At 41.6% G+C, this 21,149-nt stretch overlaps 1 long non-coding RNA gene across 1 annotated transcript; it reads right to left on the reverse strand.

Annotated features, from left to right (window-relative positions):
* Positions 1-27: 27 nt before the first annotated feature.
* On the reverse strand, positions 28-20,799 carry LOC115515841. Its single transcript, XR_003969425.2, has 4 exons — positions 20,632-20,799; positions 11,786-11,907; positions 3,307-3,673; positions 28-514 (listed from the first exon to the last, which is right to left on the reverse strand). It is a non-coding gene; the product is annotated as an uncharacterized LOC115515841 (long non-coding RNA).
* Between the last annotated feature and the right edge of the window lie 350 nt (positions 20,800-21,149).

Here is a 21,149-nt window from a genome sequence, read left to right on the forward strand (position 1 = left end):
ATTTTAAAGATAATTAAACACATCCATTTCAATTTTACAATTATGCATATTTAGTTTTCAATATATGTATTTATTAGGGAGACACTGGGGCTAAATAATTATAAAGCACTGGGGCTGCTAACAAAGCCACTACCAGCAAGAGATCAGGGTATCCTAGGACTCAGGGGTTTGGCACTGAAACTCACAGAGGTCTCTAGAGCACCACCTGCAGTTAGAATGGACAGGTGCATTCTATCAGATGGTATTGCTGGAAGCCCCACTACTCCAAGCACATGACAACAAGAGAACAAAAATACAAAGACAAAAATGTAAAAGACATAGCTAGTGGTGGTCACAATGAGCACTCATTTTAGTATTCTTTTAAAATTTGTACATATATTTTATGTACTCTTCTGTACTTCTCCTTGGATCAAAAATGGAATAGAAGCACAGAGCCATGCAGAGAGCAAAAGGCAAGTTCCTGGTGGACTTCCAGCAGTTCAGAAGCAGGTCGAGGCCACCCATAGTATAGCTTCTGTGAAGGTAACAGAGAATAAATGTTCTCCATGAGAGCCAAGTACCTAGGAGGCAACCTAACCAAACAGCTGGCAGAAGTGTTGGCTGCCTCTTTACTATCACCATGGGGCAAGAGCCCAGAACGGCAATATTTTAGCTTGCTCTGGACTGGGAGCCACAGAAACCAGACAGAAGAAAAGTAAACTTTTACTTTAAAAAGTAAAGACAGAAAGAGGAGGGGAAAGATAGGAATAAAGAAAAAGGAAAGGAAGGAAAAGTAAGAAGGAAAGAAAATTTCCATTAAGTATACACTGGCAAACCAAATTTCCTAAACATATGAAGGAAAATATTTCTAAGAAACACTGGCAATAATCAAAAAGTGAAATACCTCAAACAAATGAAAGCAGTAGGACAATCTATAGGAAAAGAGAAAAAAGAAGCCATTCCCTGGTTAAAAAAAAAAAAAAAAGGTTGATAGAAAACAAAGTATGTTTTTTTCCCAAAGAATCCTCGAAGAGAAAAGTGAATGCCTAATATTCACAAAACAAGTAAGGATTTATGAAAAAATAGGAATAAGTGAAACAACAAAGATATTAAAAAGAATTTATCAGAAATTGTGGAAATAAAAAATCATGAGAGATTTAAAAAGAGCATCTTTTCTGAAGCTGGAAGTATGAATTTCGTGGGCTGCCTTTACGTGAGGTCGGTTTTTGTTTTCCCTCAATGTTTACTTTTGCAGGCTAACCTTCTCCAGCTGCTCTAATCGTTCTTCATATCTTAAGGTTTCCGGGCCCCAAACCGGTTCTAAGAACTAGCAGACACTGTGCTTCAGGGTCCACGGTAAAGTGAACCCATCATCTTCCCTCTTCTGGACAGTTGGCATTTTCACCAGTTGAATTGCAAGACTGCTTCATAATGAATATGTGGTCAGCAATCAAGTCTTTTTGTTTTGTTTTGTTTCATTTATATAAACAATATAGTCAAACCTAGCTTCCCTTCTTTAGCATGTACTTGCAAGATTGATTAACCTTTATCTTACCAGTTTTGGTTTAGTATTTCTTTTTGTTGTTGTAATTTTTTAATGTTTATTTATTTTTGTGAGACAGAGTGCAAGCAGGGGAGGTGTAGAGAGAGAGGGAGACACAGAATCCGAAGCAGGCTCCAGGCTCTGAGCTGTCAGCACAGAACCTGATGCAGGGCTCGAACCCATGAACCATGAGATCATGACCTGAGCTGAAGTTGGATGCTTAACCGACTGAGCCACCCAGGCACCCCTGGCTTAGTATTTCCATTGGCATTATTTTTAACCTAAATTCTGTCACTGTCTATGTTATAATAACCTTTTGGCTTTCATATCATCTGCAAACAAGATAGGTAAGCCTTCCATCTTGTTCAAATATTGAATATGACTGGACCTCATACAGAACCCACTAGTCCACCAATAGAAACTTTTCTCCAGGAGATCAGAGATCTAGTAGCCAGTACTTTTGATGTGGTTGTTTAAACGGCTGGCAGCCCGTCATTGCTATTTGTGACCTGCTAGTGTGTGATGTCCTGAAAGTACTTCTGTTTCCTCTCCTATTTTCCTCTTCAGAATGTTTCCCATTGCACTTTTGATCTAAGGTTCATTGAAGGCTTTCACAAAACCCTACTCTTAATCATCCAACACATATTTATGGGTATCTGCTCTTTACCAGACAAAGTTGGTGCTAAGGTTACAATGGTTACTCAAAACAGACACATACCCAGCCCCCCTAGAGATCACAGGCGGGAGGGTAAGATATTCATGAATCATATAAACACACAAATAAATGTAAAATTCCAACTGTAACAAGAGCTGTGAAGGAGGGGTGCATAGTGTGTTGAGAGGTTATAATGGTGAGATTTGATCTAGTATTGGAAGATTAGGGAAGGTTTTTCTAATGAGGCAAAATGAGATCTAAGATCTTAAGGATAAATGGGAATTAACTTGGTCCAAGCATGGACAGAAAGAGGAGGAAGTGTCCCATGTAGAGGAATCAGCAACAGCAAAGACCCTGTGGTAGGAGGGAGGAGGGTTCATTCAAGAAATTAAAAGTGGCCATGGAAAACAAAGGGGAAAGAAGTGAGAAATGAGGCTGAGCACCGACATTCAAGATCTTATCTCCCCTTTGATTCTTTGGAAGAAAGAATATTCTTCTAGAGCTGCTTCTTGCCACAAGTCCTATTCCACCGTATCTCAGTGCAGTATAAGCTATACTATAATATCTAGTATTATGCAATACTATCTGTTTTCTAGGGAGACTTTCAAAATTACTTCATCACTCATACTCTGTGCTTTGGTGTGTAGATATCAGGGGTCATAACTATTAGTTAATCAGCTTCCTGCCCAACCTTCCAACCACAAGAATTTCAGAGCATTTCCTCTTTCATGCTGCTGTTTCCTTTGTTACACTTGTTGTACCATACTATCTGGTTTTAATGTGTTCTTTCGGTAGTTTATTCTTTCATCCCTTAAAATTTAGTTGAGGGTACCTTGACTTCGGATGGCAGCTCGGGAGTGTCTATTAGCTGTTTAAAAAAATGCTTGTAACTCATGACCCAGCAACACCGTTTTAGGTTGTACACTCTAGAGCTATGATTTTCAAAGTATGGCACTTGGACCATCATTAGCATGACCCGAGTCATTAGAAACGCATATGTTCAGGTTTCATCCAGATCGACCTACTCAATCAGACACTCCAACAGGGGTGCCCAGCTATCTGTGATTTTAAAAGCCCACCAGCTGATTCTGATACATGCTACAGTTTGAAAACCACTCTAAAGAAATACCTGCACAAGTGTATCTGATAACTTTCGCTGTTCAAACAATGACTTGGCTCACAGTTCTTCAGACTGGCAGGTGGTCTGGACTCAGGTAGGCAGTTTTGATTTCCTCTGGCCTCAGTCGTTGTCAGCAGTTCGTGCTGGGTTAGCTGGGTCTGGTTGGTACAGGATGCCCTCAGAAGACAGCTCAACTCTCTTCAGTGTGGTCTCTCTTTCTCCAACCAACAGGTTGGCCTCAGCTTGTTCACGTGGTGGCGGATAAGGACCCAAGAGAGAAAAGGAGAAGGATTCAAGGCCTCATGAGGCCTAGGCTTGGAACTGGCACGCTGTCTTGTCTGCTGCATTCTCTTAGCCAAATAAGCCCAAGGTCATCCTAGATTCAAAGGGAGGAGAAACAGACGTTAACTGCTGATGGGCAGAGCCTCAAAGTCATATTGCGGTGGATTCAGGGAGGGTGAAAAATTACAATGGATACAGAGAAGATGGCCCGTTTTTGCAATCTTTCACACACGCGCATACAGAAACAATGCAAGGGTGTTTACTGTAGCATTTTTAGTAATAGCAAAACATTGGAAACAACCTAAATATCCTTCAGTGAAGGATGGGTAAGTTGTGGCACATACATACCACGTGGATACTCTGTATTCATTGAGAGGAATGGGCTAGGTCTCTCTCTAGGTCGCCGATAAGAAATGTAAGACAAACCCCCCTTTTTTAATGAAAAAAGAAAACTGAGAAGCAAGCGAATTGTATATAATAATACCATGTATACATTTTTAAAACCTACACAAACAATATTATGTATTTTTGATGGCTACACATCTATGTTTTTGAAAGTTTTTTAGGTTTAAAAGTATATACAATTAACCGTTAAACAACACAGGTTTGAATAGCATGGGTCCACTTACATGTGGATTTGTTTTGATAAATAGAGTTCAATACTGTAAATGCATTTTCTCTTCCTTATAATTTCCTTTTTTAAATGTTTATTTATTTCTTTTGAGAGAGAGAAAGAGAGTGCGTGCACACATATGAGTGGGGGAGGGGCAGACGAGAGGGAGAGGGAGAATCCCAAGCGGGCTGGGGCTGTGTGTTGTCGGCACAGCTCAAACCCATGACCCGGGGCTCAAATCCATGGACCATGAAATCATGACCTGAGCCAAAATCAAGAGTAAGACGCTTAACTGACTGAGCCATCCAGGTGCCCCTTTCTCATGATTTTAACATTTTCTTTTCTCTAGCTTACTTTATTGTGAGAATACAGTATATATAATACTTATATATCTGTATCTGTATATGTCTGTACATATACGTATATATCTGCATACATATATATGTACATATCTAAACATATATATGTATCTGTATGATTCCATTTATATAACATTCTGAAACTGACAAAATTGCAGAAATTAAAAACAGATTAGTGTTGCCAGGGGTTAAGGAGGGGGTTGGGCAATATAAGAGATCCTTGTGGTGAGGATCTATATAGAGATCCTATAAGGGGCAACATAAGAGATCCTTGTGGTGATGGAACTTTTCTCTATCTTGACTGCATCAACTGTCAGTATCCTGGTTGGGATACTGCCCTATAGTTTTGCAAGATGTTACCACGGGGAAACTGGGAAAGGGTATGCGAGATCAGTCTCATTTCCTAGAATTGCATGTGAATCTACAGTTATCCCAAAATTTTAAAAAGCTTATTTAAAAATACAAGATGTAGTGTGAACCAGGATGAATATGCCAAAACTGAAATGTAATCATGCATATCCCCTACTTAAATGATTTAAAGTGCTATTTCTCAACAGGAGAAAGTCCAGACTCCTGTGGTTCATCACGTGGTAGGATAACCTATTGAGAAACTTTTTTTTTTTTTTCTTTTCAGAATTGGATTTACCACAAAGGAATGAACGACATTTCCTTCTCTGCCAAGAGGGTAGCCAGGCCTCTGCAACCTGAAGGTCTGGGCTTTCCTTATCCCCCAGGGGGCAGTTAACAACTGTAACTGGTTGTTTGAGAGATCTCAACCCACCAAAGTATAAACAGAGAAGGTTTTGTTTTTTCCCAGCTATCTACTTTGCTTGGCTAAATCTCTTTCCAACTGGGTAGAAAGGAACTTTAGTGACATCCCTGTTTGGTCCCAAACGTTTTCAGTCACATCTAGCTATTAAAGTAGTGTAATTTCAAGGGAACATTCAGTTGCTCTAGGTACTATTTCCTTTGCCAAGTGCAGTTCAACACCCTCTCTCCAGGAGCTGGGCAGGCTGCCTCTTGCACGGAGGCCCCTGGCAGAGGTTGAAGGGGGCCTTTGGCTTGCTTGCTTTCATCGCCCTCTCCCCTCCTTCCAGTCCCTCACGCCTACACTCACCACCAGGAGCAGTTGTGGAGTCAGGGGGCTGACGGGAGAATGGTGGTTGGTGCATGAATGGTGGCCGGTGTGGCCCTGGGTCTGGGCCATGCAGCTGGCGGAGCCTTAGAGAGCCTGCCCCTAGAAGGCACGGTTGCCTGTGTACATTGAGCGGGAACTTCCAAAACCCATGGCTTTGCAGAGCTCAGCGAAGGTCTCCCAGACTAAGTTGGAGGCTGACAAGGTTAAATGTCCAGAGAAGAATCCCACCTACAATAGCCTCCACAGACCCGGGGACTCCTCGCCCCTGGCAGAGCACCACAGCAACAACAACCATAGACAGGGGTCCAGCAACACAATCCCACAACTTTCTGGGGCTCTTTGTTTAATACTAAGGTGGTGTAAGGAGTCCCACCCCCACAAAGAAGATCCATCTAGTGCTTTTTACCAACCTTGATGGGTGGAGCTTTTGCTATGTTTGATTTGATTTATGCGAATGAAAAGATAAGGCATTATTTGTACCCTCAGCCCCATGGACACTGCCATTTTTATTGAGTAAATAAATGAGTGGAATAATTCATTTCTGTTACAATTTCAGCACTGAATCAAGGTGTAGTGGATATGTGTCATTCTGTTGGGCCCCTGCAAAAACACTTTTCCTTTCTTTGAGAGAATTTCCTCTCTTCTGAATTCTGCCTCCTTGGGGAATAAATGACAATCATAGCAAATGCTTACATAGCGCTATTCTGTGCCAGGCACAGGTCTAAGCTCTTGACACATATTTCATTTTAGCAGCGTGCCAACTCTAAAGGCAGCTAGTGTTATTATCCTTGCCATTTCCTCCATGAGGAAATAGAAGTACAGGGAAGTGAAGTAATTGGCCCAAAGCCTCCCAGCCGGGAGGTGGTGGTGTCAGGAATTTATCTTCTCAGTCTTCCTTCACTTGGTGGCAGGTGTGTGAAGTAGGCTCCACCAATCAGAGGTGCCCGTTTTTGGAAGCTGGTAATGCCATCAAGGGTGCTTCCCTGGATGGCAGTGACAGGAATTCTTGTCCAGTGTCCAGTGCCTGTCTGGGCAGCAGGGCCGCCCCACTGCAGGCCTGGGCAGTGTTCCAGGCTGCGCACTGCTCTCAATTTTCCAGCTTTGGGGAGTGCCCTAATATTAACAACTCCATGCGTGTCTCCTGTACATCTGCCGTCAGGCATAATTAAAAATAGTGCCCTTTCCCTCTCAAATGGGGCGAGAAAATATATGGTCATCCCACCCAATATGTTTCAATAAACTCCTTTTCTACTTGACCTGGCTATAATGGTCTTTGTAATCTGCAGCAGACAATATGCTTCCAACTTTCCCACCGCCCTCACCTCCCACTTCTCATCAGGGCTCTTATCTCGAGTTCTCAGAGAACAGGCTGCTGGCTGCCTCCAGGCCTTTGCACAAGCTTTTGTTTCTTCCTGGAAAGTTCTCATCAACATCTGGGGTTTACCCAGCCAACCCCGCCCTGGAGTGTGTGGGACACTCCCTTCCTGCCTCCATCTTGCCCTACATTCCTCCATTGCGGCACTTAGCCCTGTGGTACAATTTGACCTAACTCTTTGGATTTGTTTTTTTACCTAACTTTTTGGATTTGCCAATGGTCCGTGAATTCCTTCAGAGCAGAGACTATTTCATCTGGGTTTAGCCCTAGTGCCTGGCACATGGTGAGCTTTCAAGAAGTATATATTGAAGACTCTATATGAATGAGTGTAAAATTGTACTTTTTATAGAAAAATAGTTGCAGTCTGCTACTCAAGTTCCATCTCCTAAGGTTTTCATTTGCTGGTTTTGTTTTTTAGCTTGAGAGAATCCTGCTGGAGGACTAGAAAATGGAATTCACCCGGGGAGAAGACCTTACTAGCACTGGGCCATCTCACCCCCTGAGGGAGGAGAGCTCACCATCATTGGACTTTATTATGTGCTGGCTACTTGATATGCATTTGTACATTGAGCAGTAGGTATTATCTCCCTGACAAGTAAGAGAACAGAGGCTAAGAGAGGCTAAGTTGCTCAAAGAAATAAAGTCAAATGGAAGAACTGGAATTAGAATTAGGGTTTGCTCCAGGGTCTGCGCATTTCCTTGCTTTGCTGCCTGGGGATTTGTACAAAGTGATTCAGACAAGGGAGTGTGTATGCATTTGCCATGTAGATTTACAGAGGAGGCAGGGCCGAGATAGCTGCCTCCACCCTCCATTCCCTGCCTGCCATTTCTGCATACTGTCTTTTCTGCCTGCTTCTTTGACTCTATCTTCTTTTTTTATTTTATTTTTATTGTTTAGATTTATTTATTTTTGATAGAGAGAGACAGAGCACAAGTGGGGGAGGGGCAGAGAGAGAGGGAGACACAGAATCCAAAGCAGGCTCCAGGCTCCGAGCTGTCAGCACAGAGCCCGACGCGGGGCTCGAACTCATGGATGGAGAGATCATGACCTGAGCCGAAGTCAGAAGCTTAACCGACTGAGCCACCCAGGCGCCCCTGACTCTATCTTCAAATGGAGACAAAATAGCCAGTGGTATTACTTGAGGATTGCAAAGCTGGAAGGCACATCAGACATTATGTAGTGTGGTGGTTTTAGTGGGATGGGGCATTTAGGAAGGCATTGAGCTATTTTGTCTTTTTCTTTTTTTGCTTATCATAATTGGGGGAGGGAGGAGGGGGGCCCCTGACATTTAGTGGAAAGGGGCCCAGGATGATTTTGAAAGCCCTTCAATCTGTGGGAGAGTTGTGCTGGCAAAGATTTTCTCCGTGACCAAACTCTGGCCAGACTCCTTTGAGCCCTCCTCTCGACTAGGCCTCAACCTTGGCTATAAAAAAACCCCATAAACTGACACTAACAGTTTCTAACAGCTCAAGGCCATATCTCTAGGCTGACCCTCCCCTCTAAGGTGCTTGCCCGACAAAAATCAGGGCTGCCAAAAGCATTTACTGTTCGTGTCAGTCAACACCTGAAGATAGGCCATCTGTCTCCCAGTTTCTATGGGTGGGTAGGAACCTAACTTCAATAACTAGCAGGTTATTAACAGGTTAACTAGCAGGTTAATTCAGATGCCTTTTACACAAACAAACTCTCTCAGCTTTTTGTAATTTTTCACTTCTCTGATTCTGTTCATTCTGCCCCCTCCCTGTACCCTCATTTTTCCTTTAAAATACTCCAGCACCTCTGTACAAATCTGAATGGCCCTCCCTCTACTGTCAGTGGTTCCTGAAGAAAATCTGTTTTCACCACTTGAACTAATGCCCTACCGTGTTTATCTTTGACGGTGCACTGTGAATTGTTCAGCCCCAAATACTATCCTTCAAAAAGAGATCCTTGTTTTCAAAAATAAATTTTTTAAAATGTTTTTTTAAAGTTTATTTTTCACAGAGAGAGAGAGACAGAGCATGAGCAGGGGAGGGGCAGAGAGAGATGGAAACACAAAATCTGAAGCAGGCTCCAGACTCAGCTGTCAGCACAGAGCCAGATGTGGGACTCGAACCCAAAAACCATAAGATCATGACCTGAGCGGAAGTTGGCTGCCTAAGTGACTGAGCCACCCAGGTGCCCCAGAGATCCTTGTTTTCAAAGCGAGATCTTATAGATGTGTTCACTTTGTGATAATTCATTGAGATGTATACTTATAATTTGCGCATTTTCTCTCTGTATTATATATATATGTGTGTATTTATGAGAGAGAGAGAGAGTGAGAGAGAGAACATGCAATGAGCGGGGAGGGGCAGAGAGATTGGGAGTAAGAGGATCTGAAGCAGCCCCTGTGCTGGCAGCTGAGAGCCTGACACTGGGCTCAAACTCACAAACTGTGAGATCATGACCTGAGCTGAAGTCGGATGCTTAAGCGACTGAGCCACCCAGATACCCCTGTATTTTATATTTTCATGTAAAAGTTCATGTATAACAAAATAAGAACTTGAAAAAATGAGGGGTGCCTGGGTGACTCAGTCAGTTAAGCCTCTGACTTTGGCTCAGGTCATGACCTCGTGGTTCATGAGTTCCAGCCCCACGTCGTGCTAACAGCTCAGAGCCTGGAGCCTGCTTCAGATTCTGTGTCTCCCTCTCTCTCCTGGCCTTTCCCTGCTCATGCTCTGTCTCTCTCTCTCAAAAATAAGCACTAAAAAAAAATTTAAGAAAAAGGAAAAACTTGAAAAAATGATAATAAAGCATAATTTAAGAAATAATCATTGAAACAGTGTTAAGTGGAAAAAGTAAGACATTCTGCTTTGCAGTAGTAAAAACACAAACACGTATAAAGACAAGAGAATGTAGAGGAGGAGGAATTTGTAGGATTACGTGTGTTTTTTAGAAGTATGTTATTTAATGGTGTACTTAAAACAAACTTTATTGAGATATAATTAAAATATAATAAGCTGTATGTATTTAAAGTGTACAGTTTAAGTGTGAAACCATCAATCACAATCAAGACAATGAACATATCCATCATCCTCTTTTTTTTTTTTTTTAATTTTTTTTTTCAACGTTTATTTATTTTTTGGGGGACAGAGAGAGACAGAGCATGAACGGGGGAGGGGCAGAGAGAGAGGGAAACACAGAATCGGAAACAGGCTCCAGGCTCTGAGCCATCAGCCCAGAGCCTGACGCGGGGCTCGAACTCACGGACCGCGAGATCGTGACCTGGCTGAAGTCGGACGCTTAACCGACTGCGCCACCCAGGCGCCCCATCCATCATCCTCTTTTTAAAAATTTTTTATAAATTATTTTAAAGTGTTTATTTATTTTTGAGACAGAGATCGAGTGAGCAGGGAGGGGCAGAGAGAGAAAGGGAGACAGAATCCGAAGCGGGCTCCAGTCTCTGAGCTGTCAGCACAGAGCCTGACGTGGGGCCCAAACCCATGAACTGTGGGATCATGACTTGAGCTGAAGTTGGATGCTCAACTGACTGAGCCACCCAGGCATCCCTCCATCATCTTCTTTACAATCCTTTCCTGCCTCGCTAGTTGTTTCCCTATCCATTCCCTAAGCAACAGTTTTTTGGCACTGTAGATTAGGTTGCATTTTTTAGAATATTATGTATGTGAAAAAATATGGCATGTATATGCTCTTTTTTTTGTATACCTTCTTTTACTCAGCATAATTATTCTGAAATTAATACATGCCAACTCATGTATTAATAGTTCATTCCCTTTTACTGGTGGGTGGCATTGCATTATATGGATATACCACAATTTGTTTATGTATTATTGGTTGATGGACATTAGAGCTATTTCCAATTTGTGATTACTACCAGTAAAGCTGCAATGAAACTTCATATACAAGTTTTTTGTGCACATAGGTTTTCACTGTGCATAGACCTAGGACTGGAATTGCTAGGGCATATGATAACTCTATGTTTAATCTTTTGAGAACCTGCCAGATTGTTTTCAAAGCAGCTGCATCATTTTACTTTCCCCCCAGCATTGGATGAGAGTCCCAATTTCTCCATATCCCTGCCAATACTGTCTTTTTGATAACAGCCATCCTTGCAGGTGTGAAGTGCTATCTGATGTGGCTTTGCTTTGCATTTCTCTGAAGGCTAATGATGTTGAGTTTATCTGTCATTTGTACTTCTTCTTTGGAGAAACGTCTATTTGGATCCTTTTCCCATTTATATAACATTCTTGAAGTGACAAAATTATGGAAATGGATAACAGAGTAGTGGTTACAAGAGGTTAGGGACTGGGGCAGGAGGAGGAGAGAAGGGAGTTGGGAGCATTTATAAAAAGCAACCTGAAGCATATTGGTGGTGATGGAACTGTTCTTTATCTTGACTGCAGTGGACACATGAACCTACGTGTGTGATTAAATTACACAGAACTAAATACACAGACATGCACAAATGAGTATGAGTAAAACTGGGAAACCTGATTTGTATTGATGGATTGCAGTTATATCAATGTCCTGGTTGTGATATTAATTCTATGGTTTTGCAAGATGTTGCCATTGGGGGAAATTGGGTAAAGGGCACATGGGATTTCTCTGGATTCTTTATCAGGGCATGTGATCTACACCTATCTCAGAAAATAAAATGTTTAATTTAAAAAATGCAATTAAAAAGAATCCTCATGATTCATTCTTCAATAAAACATAACAATTCTTAATATGTACGCACCTGACAACAGAGAGTCAAACGATGTGAGGCAGAAACTGACAGAACTGCAAGGAGAAATAGATGAATCCACTGTCATAGTTAAAGACTTCAACTCCCCTCCATCAGAAATGGACAGACAGATCCTGCAGGCAGAAAATTGGGGATGACACCGCCGAAGTCAATAACACTATTAATAAATTGGATATAATGGACATCTACAGTTCATTTTATCCAGTAAGAGCAGAATACATATTTTTCTCAGGCCCATATGGAACATTCACCAAGGCAGACCCCATTCTTGGCCATAAAACACACAAAACACACCTCAACAAGCTTTTCTTTAAAGTTTATTCATTTATTTTGAGAGAGAGAGTGCATGCACAAGCTGGGGAGGGGCACAGAGAGAGAGAGAGAGAGAAGGAGAGAATCCCAAGCAATCTCCATTCTGTCAGTGCAGAGCCCGATGAATTGAGAGATCATGACCTGAGCTGAAATCAAGAGCCAGATGTCTAACCAACTGAGCCACCTAGGCGCCCCTACCTCAACAAATTTAAAAGAATAGAAATCATACATCTGCTCTCAGACTCTAATAGAATTAAAATAGAAATTAGTAACAGAACAAAAATTTTAAAAATTAAAAAAAATTTAAGAAATTAATAATAGAGAATAGCTAGAAAAATCTCAAAATATCTGGAGACTAAACAATACAATTTTCTTTAAGAAATGTTTTTTAAAAACCTTTATTCACTTTTGAGAGACAGAAAGAGACAGAGCATGAGCTGGGGAGGGGCAGAGAGAGAGGGAGACAGAATCTGAAGCAGCTCCAGGCTCTGAGCTGTCAGCACAGAGCCTGACATGGGACTCAAACCCACAAACTGTGAGATCATGACCTGAGCCAGAGTCAGATGCTTAACCAACTGAGCCACCCAGGCACCCCTAAATAACACACTTCTAAATAACACATAGATCAATGAAGAACCTCAGGGAAATTAACTAAAAAACTGTTGAACTTGCAGTGACTGGGTGGCTCAGTTGGTTAAGTCAGCGACTGACTCTTGATTTTGGCTCAGGTCATGATCTCATGGTTTATGAGATTGCATGCCCCTGTCGGGCTCTGTGCTGGCAGCATGGAGCATGTTTGGGATTCTCTCTCTCCCTTTCTCTCTGCCCCTCCCTGCTTGTGCTCTGTCTCTCAAAATAAATAAATAAACATTAAAAAAAACCCCACAGAAACTATTGAACTAAATGACAATGAAAACATAACTTCTCAAAATTTGTGGGATGGGGGCGCCTGGGTGGCGCAGTCGGTTAAGCGTCCGACTTCAGCCAGGTCACGATCTCGCGGTCCGTGAGTTCGAGCCCCGCGTGGGGCTCTGGGCTGACGGCTCAGAGCCTGGAGCCTGTTTCCGATTCTGTGTCTCCCTCTCTCTCTGCCCCTCCCTCGTTCATGCTCTGTCTCTCTCTGTCCCAAAAAAATAAATAAACGTTGAAAAAAAAAAAATTTGTGGGATGCAGCAAAAGCAGTGCTTAAAGGGAAACTTATACCACTAAATGAATATATTAAATAAGAAAAAGAATCTAAAATCAGTCATGTAAATTTCAATCTTAGGAAATTAGAATAAGAAGAGCAAATTAAATATACAAAGTAAGCAGAAGAAAAGAAATGAAAGAGCAGAAATCAATAAAATTGAAAACAGAAAATCAATAGGGAAAATCAATGAAACTAAAAGCTAGTTCTTTGATTAGCAGATCAATAAAACTGTTGAGTCTCTACCTAGGATAACAAGAGAAGAGAAGAGAAGAAAAGAGAAAAGAGAAGAGAGAAGATACTAATTACTAATATTAGAAATTAAAAAGGAACATCACCACAAATCCTACAGACATTAAAAGAATAATCAAGGAGTACTATGAACATGCCTATGTCTACGAATTTAATAACCTAGATGAAATGGACCAACTGCCTGAAAGACAGTCTGCTAAAATGCACATAGAAGAAATGGACAATCTGAGTAGGCCTCTATATATTAAAGAAACTGAATCAATAATTAATAACTTCCTAAAACAGAAAGCACCAGGCTCAGATGGGTTCACTGGTGGATTCTAATAAATATTTAAGGAAGAAATTAAACCAATTCTCTACAATTTCTTTCAGAGATTAGAAGCAGAGAAGAGGGAATACTTGTAAACTCATTCTATAACGCCAGCATTACCCTAATACTAAAACCAAAGTTATTACAAGAAAAGAAACTATAGACCAATACCTCTCATGAGCAAAGATACAAAAATCTTCAACAAAATACCAGCAAATTGAGTCCAACAATGTATAAAAAGAATTATATACCATGGCCAAGTGGGATTTATCCCAGGTGTGCAAGGATGGTTCAACATTCAAATATCAATTAATGTAATCCATCACATCAACAGGTTAAAGAAGAAAAATCATATGATCATATGGATAGATGCAAAAAAATATATCTGATAATATCAATTTCCATTCATGATTAAAAAAAAAAAACCCTCTCAGTTAAGGAGGACTAGAGAATTTCCTCAACTTGATAAAGAATATCTATAAAAAAACCCTACATCTAACATCATAATTGATGGTGAAAAACTTTCCCACTAAGATCAGGAGCAAGGCAAAGATGTCCCCTCTCAGCACAGTTTTTCCACATTATACTGAAGTCCTAACTAGTGGAATAAGACAAGAAAGCATATAAAAGGTTTACAGACTGGAAAGGAAGATATAAAACTTTTGTCTGTTGATGAAATGATCATCTATGTAGAAAACCCATAAGAATTGACCAAAAGCTCTTGGAACTAATCAGCCATTATAGCAAGGTTTCAGGATACAAGGTTAATATATAAAAGCTAATTTCTTCCCTGATATACTAACAATGAACAGGTGGAATTTGAAATTAAAGACAACACCATTCACATTAGCACCCCCCCAAAAAATACTTAGGTATAATCTGGAAAAATATGTACAAGACCTATATGAGGAAAACTACAAAACTCTGGTGAATAAAATCAAAGTAACTAAATAAGTAGAGAGATATTCCATGTTTGTGGCAAGGAGGACTCAATATTGTCAAGATGTCAGTTCTTTACAACCTGATATATAGGTTAATTGCCATCCCAATTAAAATCCTGGCAATTTATTTTGTGGATACCAATACACTGATTCTAAAGTTTATATAGACAGGCAAAAGATCCATAATAGCCAACACAATATTGAAGGAGAAGAACAAAGTTGGAGTATTGACATCACTCAATTTCAAGACTTCCTTTAAAGCTACAGTAATCAAGTACTGGCAAAATAACAGACAACTAGATCACTGGAACAGAATAGAAAGTTCATGAATAGACCCACATAATTATGGTAAACTGGTCCTTGACAAAGGAACAAAGGCAATACAATGGAGAAAAGATGGCCTTTCAACAAATGATGCTGGAACAACTGGATGTTTACATGCAAAAAAAAAAAAAAAAATCTGGATACAGACCTTACACTCTTCCAATAATTAACTTAAAATCATCACAAAAACAAATTAAGAATGCAAAACTATATAACTTCTAGAGAATAATATTGGAGAAAATTTAGATGACTTTTGGTCTGGCCATGACTTCATAAATACAACACTAAAGACATGCATGATTCATGAAAAAAATGGATAAGTTTGACTTCACTGAAATTAAAAATTTCTGCTCTGCAAAATACACCATCAAGAGAATGAGAGGTCACAAAGGAGGAGAAATATTTGCAAAAGACATATCTGATAAAAGACTGTTATCCAAAAAACAAAACCTACAAACCCCCAAGCCGAAAAAGATTGTTAGCCAAAAATATACAAAAAACTCTTAGAATTCAACAATAAGAAAACAAACAACTGAATTAAAAATATGCCAAGGATCTCAGTGGACCCCTTACACAGATGACAGATAAGCATTTGAAAGAGGGTTCCACATAATATGTCATCAAGAAAATGCAAAGTAAAACAACAGTGAGATACAACTACACACCTATTAGAATGGTCAAGATCTAACTGACAACACCAAATGTTGACAAGGATATGGAGCAACTCTCATTCATTGCTGGTGGGCATGCATAACAGTATAGCTGCTTTGGAAGACAGTTTAACAATTTCTTACAAGACTAAACATATTTTATCATAATCCAGCAGTCTCTCTCCTTGGTGTTTAGCCAAAGGAATTGAAAATTTATGTTCACACAAAAACCTGCGCATGGATACTTATAGAAGCTTTATTCATAATGGTCACAACTAGGAAGCAATTAAAATGTTCTTCAGTAGGTGAATGGATAAATAAACTATAGCACATCCAGACAAGGGACTATTGTTCAGCAGTAAAAGAAAGAAAGGAGCTATTAAGCCATGAAAAGATATGGAGGAAACTCACATGCATATTCCTAAGTGAAAGAAGCCAGTTTGAAAAGTCTACATAAGGTATGAATCCAACTACATGACATTCTGGGAAAGGCAAAACTATAGAGAGTAAAAAGATCAGTGCAGGGATTAGTGGGGAGGGAGGCATACAAAGGTGGAGAACAGAGGATTTCTAGGACAATGAAACTATTCTGTTTGATACTATAAAGTCATTAAAATTTGGTCAAACCTATAGAATGTACAACACCAAGAGTGAATACTAATATAAACTGTGGACCTTGGATGATAATGATGTGTCAAGGTAGGTTCATCATTTGTAACATACATACTGCTCTGGTGGAGGATGTTGATAATGGGAGAGGCTATGCATGTGTGGAGGCAGGAGATATATGGGAAATCTCTGGAATATTCTGCTCAATATTGTTGCTATCCTAAACCTGCTCGAAAAATGGTCTCTTTTAGAAAATGTAGGGTGCAAATGAAATTGTGATGAGTTCTGAAGTGGGTTCAAATCCCTGCTCTGGTACTAACTGTATATTAAAAAAAAATCCAAACCTCAGGACCCTCAGAATGTTTTCATGTCTTTTCCTGAATGTGATTATTGCACAACTTCCGATTTCTGTCTCCTGCATGTAGACTTCTCTGGTTAATATCCGAGCTAAATGTTCTGTCTTTTACCTTGATATTTTGTCTTCCAATCACTGTCCATGTTGTTTATTCTGATTTAGTTTGCAAACCATTGAAGGCATGACTTTGTCTTACATATGTTTGTGTCCCTCATATACAAAGCTCAGCACCTGTTTTATGACCTGTTGGGTCTGAATTTGGGTGATGAGTCCTGAATTTCAGTTTTTTCATCTGTAAGGTAGGACTCATCATAATGACACTGAATGTTTGTTGTGACAATTAAGTGTGCTTGGACCTGTAAAAATGATGAAATATAAACTTTAGTGAGGAGGCCAGCTGATGAAGAGTATAGATTAAAACTGTTTATTCTGCCCCTAATATTATTTTTAGTGAAAATTAAAACAAACAAACAAACAAACAAACACCCCAGAGGTCAACTACTGAAGTCACCAGTTCTTTTCCTGCTGCATGTGAACTAATCTTCCAGTTTATTCTTACATGGTTTGTCTTGCTCTCACATCTCTTTTCCTCCACTTGTCGACTTCATTGTTTGGTCACTGCCTCAGTGATTAAAGACAAAATAGGAATTCAATTCCTATGCCTCTCCTGGATTGGTACTGACAGAAGGTTAACGAACAACCCTGTCGTGAAATGTCATAATGACCTTTTTAAGGAAAGGAATCAAGTCACACGGGGAATGCATTCTCACTGGAGTAATGAGAATGTTAAATGCCCGGGAACTGGAACCAAACCCTGCACTGCCACTCATGTCCCCTCTCTACAGAGCAGCAGGGAGTCTGACACTGCACTCTGTCGTTCTGTTACTGTGGATGACTGTGTTTCCCGACTTAGCGACTCAGCCGCGGGGGGGGGGGGGGGGGAGGGGGCCTGACAGGCAACCGCACTTGACTGATGGGCGAGTTGTGCGGCAGAAGGGATCTTGTGGAGGGTCTTTCAGGCAGGCGATTTCTCCCATGGCCTTAATAACAACTAGCCTCAGATAGATTAACTCTGGGGAAAGTAGAAAGGATTTTTTTTTTTTTTAGGTCCAAAAGGCAAAGAATGAGTTAACAGATTGCTGCAGGCATCTATTTTAGTCTCACAGCTCTGAACAATTTCCAGCTGCAGATGTTAAAATATCCAAAATCCATGGAGAACAGAACAGATGACATTATTCATCCCGCCTATGCTGCTCTGGGGGCCTCCTGCAATTCACAGCATTTGATGACTCATGTGAGGAGCAACACTGCCTATGCTCCCAGCCCGCATACCGTTCACTTCAGCTCATAAAACCTTTTATAGACAGTCACTGCAGGGCCACACTTCCAGGCTGGGGATGTACAATGATGAACAAGTTCCAGGGGACCCTCAGGAGCTCACAGCCGAGAAGGCAGGTGGAGGGCCCCTGCACGTGGTTGAGCAGCCTCTGGCCTGCACGAGGGTGCCTGGGGAGGGTGCCTAGGCTGAAATCCAGCCTCTACTCTTATTGCCAAGCCACGTGTCTGGCTCTGGAGGAAGGGGTGCCTTTTTCTAATACACACAAAGGAGCAATGTGTGTTCCCAGGGGCCCTGGATCGAGGTAGAGGCCTAGAACTCATTCCTACAGGAACATAAGTGCTGTAATAGATACAGGTATCGATAACTATGAGAAGGAAGGAGAAACAGGGAAGGAGTCAAGAAGAGTGACAGAGAGGAAGGGACATTTCAGGAGGGCCTTGGAGGAGAACAGGAGGAACAGGAATTCACCCTGTAGAATTGATGAAAGAAAGGCAAACAAGGCAGGGGAAACAGAGTGAGCCAAGGTGCAGGGACTTGACAATATTGAGGCCTGTTTCTGGAACAGAGGGTGGTTCAGCCTGGCTGATGGAGGTGAGGCCAGAAGGTAGGCAGGTCTTCTAAGCCACACTGAAGATGCTGGGCTTCAGCCAGTAGGCTGATAGTTCTCAAACTTTGGTGTGACACATGAAAGGCTTATTACAAGTGTAGTTTCCTTGGCCCAAGCCCCTGAGATGAGTTCTGACTCAGTAGGTCTGGAGTACGGGGGCTCTTAAGAGTGAACACTTGGGGCACCTGGGTGCCTCAGTTGGTCGAGCGTCTGTCTTCAGTTCAGGTCATGATCTCACGGTTCATGAGTTCGAGTTCCGCATCGGGCTCTCTGCTGTCAGTGCGGAACCCACTTTGGATCCTCTGTCCCCCTCTCTCTGCCCCTCCCCTGCTTGTGCTTGCTCTCTCTCTCTCTCTCAAAAATACATAAACATTAAAAAAAAAGAGTGAACACTTAAAATGATTTTCCCATTGGATTTTGATCCAGTGGTCAGAGGAGAAACAGCGGTGAGCTAGAAGGGTGTTCAGAGGAGTTTAGCCAGCAAAGGGTCTGCCAGAGAAAATGACCATCAGCTGCAAAGTTGAGAGTGGGGGCAGGTGGTGAAACCCACTTTGCCAGTACATGCTCTATCTCAGAGGGGCACCTGGGTGGCTCAGTCGGTTGGGCAGCCGACTACAACTCAGGTTATGATCTTGCGGTCTGTGACTTCCAGCCCCGCATCGGGCTCTGTCCTGAGATCTCAGAGCTCAGAGCCTGGAGCCTGCTTCCGATTCTGTGTCTCCCTCTCTCTGCCCCTTCCGTGCTTGCTTTCTCAAAAATAATAAACAATAAAAAATTAAAAAAAAAAAAAAAAAGAAAGAAAGCTATCTCGGAGACCAGCCCTTAATTAATCCACCCTCAAATGCGAAGGTCAGATAACAGTTTTAAAATGTGAAGAAAGCAGACAGTAGGGACAGAGGCACGGACTTCAGGCCCAGCTCTACCCACTGTGGTTTGGGTCACTTCAGGCTAATCATTTCCCTTCTGGGTCTCTATCTGTACAGCAGTAGGAACACTGAGGCCCCTCTTGGCTGTATCATCTGGGACTTTGATCCCTCCTAGTGAGAATTCATTGTATAAAAGGATGCTGGAAAAGAAAAAAAAAATCTCTAATAGCGGAAATTAGAATAGGCTCAGAGTTGTTTTGAAGAAGGGAAGTTCTTTCTTTCTGAAACCTTCTCAAGCCTCTCTGTGTGCCTAGCACAGCACTCTGCACCTTGTAGGCACTTAGTACATATTGCTTAATAATGAATAACATCCAGAGGGTCAGAGTTGGCTCATCAGGACAGGTCACATCTGAAACTCCTCCCCTGTGCTTTATCTGGCCTATATTATCAACGGGCATTTAATGTAGTGACCCTCCTATTATCCAGACATTCATTAATTAGGGTTCTCGATTATCTGGATGTTTTAAAATATCCTCAGGTAATGTTAACAATAAACCTGAGCTATCTATATGTGATTGGGTGGGGGGAAAGAATTAGAAATTTTAAAGGTGATGAAAACTTTCTCTTGGACTTACACAGGCTTTAAATATGCAGACTGTGTCTTTAAAACTTGCCAAATGAAGGTAGTTATGTGGGATATTTGAGAGTATAATAGAAAGCAGAGAAAGCAGCCTTTGGTTTAGGAAATGATGTTCCTTCCTGTCCCAAATCAAAAGACAGGTATAAAGTTCCTTCACTAAAAAAAAAAAAAAAATGTTTATTTATTTATTGTGGGGGGAGAGGGGCAGAGAGACAGGGAGAGAGAATTCCAGCAGGCTTGACACGGTCAGTGCAGAGCCAGTCGTGGGGCTTGAACTCATGAAAGGTGAGATCATGAACTGAGCTGAAATTAAGAGTTGAATCCTCAACCGATTGGGCCACCCAGGCGCCCCTGAAGTTCCTTCATTTATCAGTTTGCAAACTGGAAGAGTCTATGGCTAGAATGTAGTTATGTCTAGAACAAGGCAGTAGGCATGTTACACTCACTTTGGTCAAGGAAACGTGGAAGCTGTGACCAGGAAGGCATGAATTTAGGAGCTGTTCACCAGTTGAGGCAGAAGCTGTTGGTGTCTTGCCCATATTTCCATGTCACCCCTTCCATGCCAGCACCTGCAGCTCTGTGCCCATGAGGCTTCTCTGGTGCCACACATTCTCAGTCCTGCACACGAATGTGGCACACAGGAGGTGTCAGAGGGTCATTGCCATGCCACCCTCACCTCTGTGAAAAGACAGACTGTTGGGGCCAGGTGTATGCCTTAATTCCCTTGCTCCTTGGATAGAATAATTGTCTTCTAGAGTTCCCTGAGGGTTAAGCTCCAGATGGGCACAGTGGTGACCTGCATGATCACACGTCATTCCTCGCCCTGTCTCCCTTCTCTACTGTGGCTTCTAGAATCATCTCCCAGACAAACCACCTACGCTGGAATCCTTGTCTCAGGTGCCAGTTCTGGGGGAACCCAACTAAGACATCAGGCCACTGGAAGTGTGATCACTGAGGCCGTGAT

This window comes from Lynx canadensis, chromosome B3, assembly GCF_007474595.2.
Source record: "Lynx canadensis isolate LIC74 chromosome B3, mLynCan4.pri.v2, whole genome shotgun sequence".
NCBI classification, from domain to species: domain Eukaryota; kingdom Metazoa; phylum Chordata; class Mammalia; order Carnivora; family Felidae; genus Lynx; species Lynx canadensis.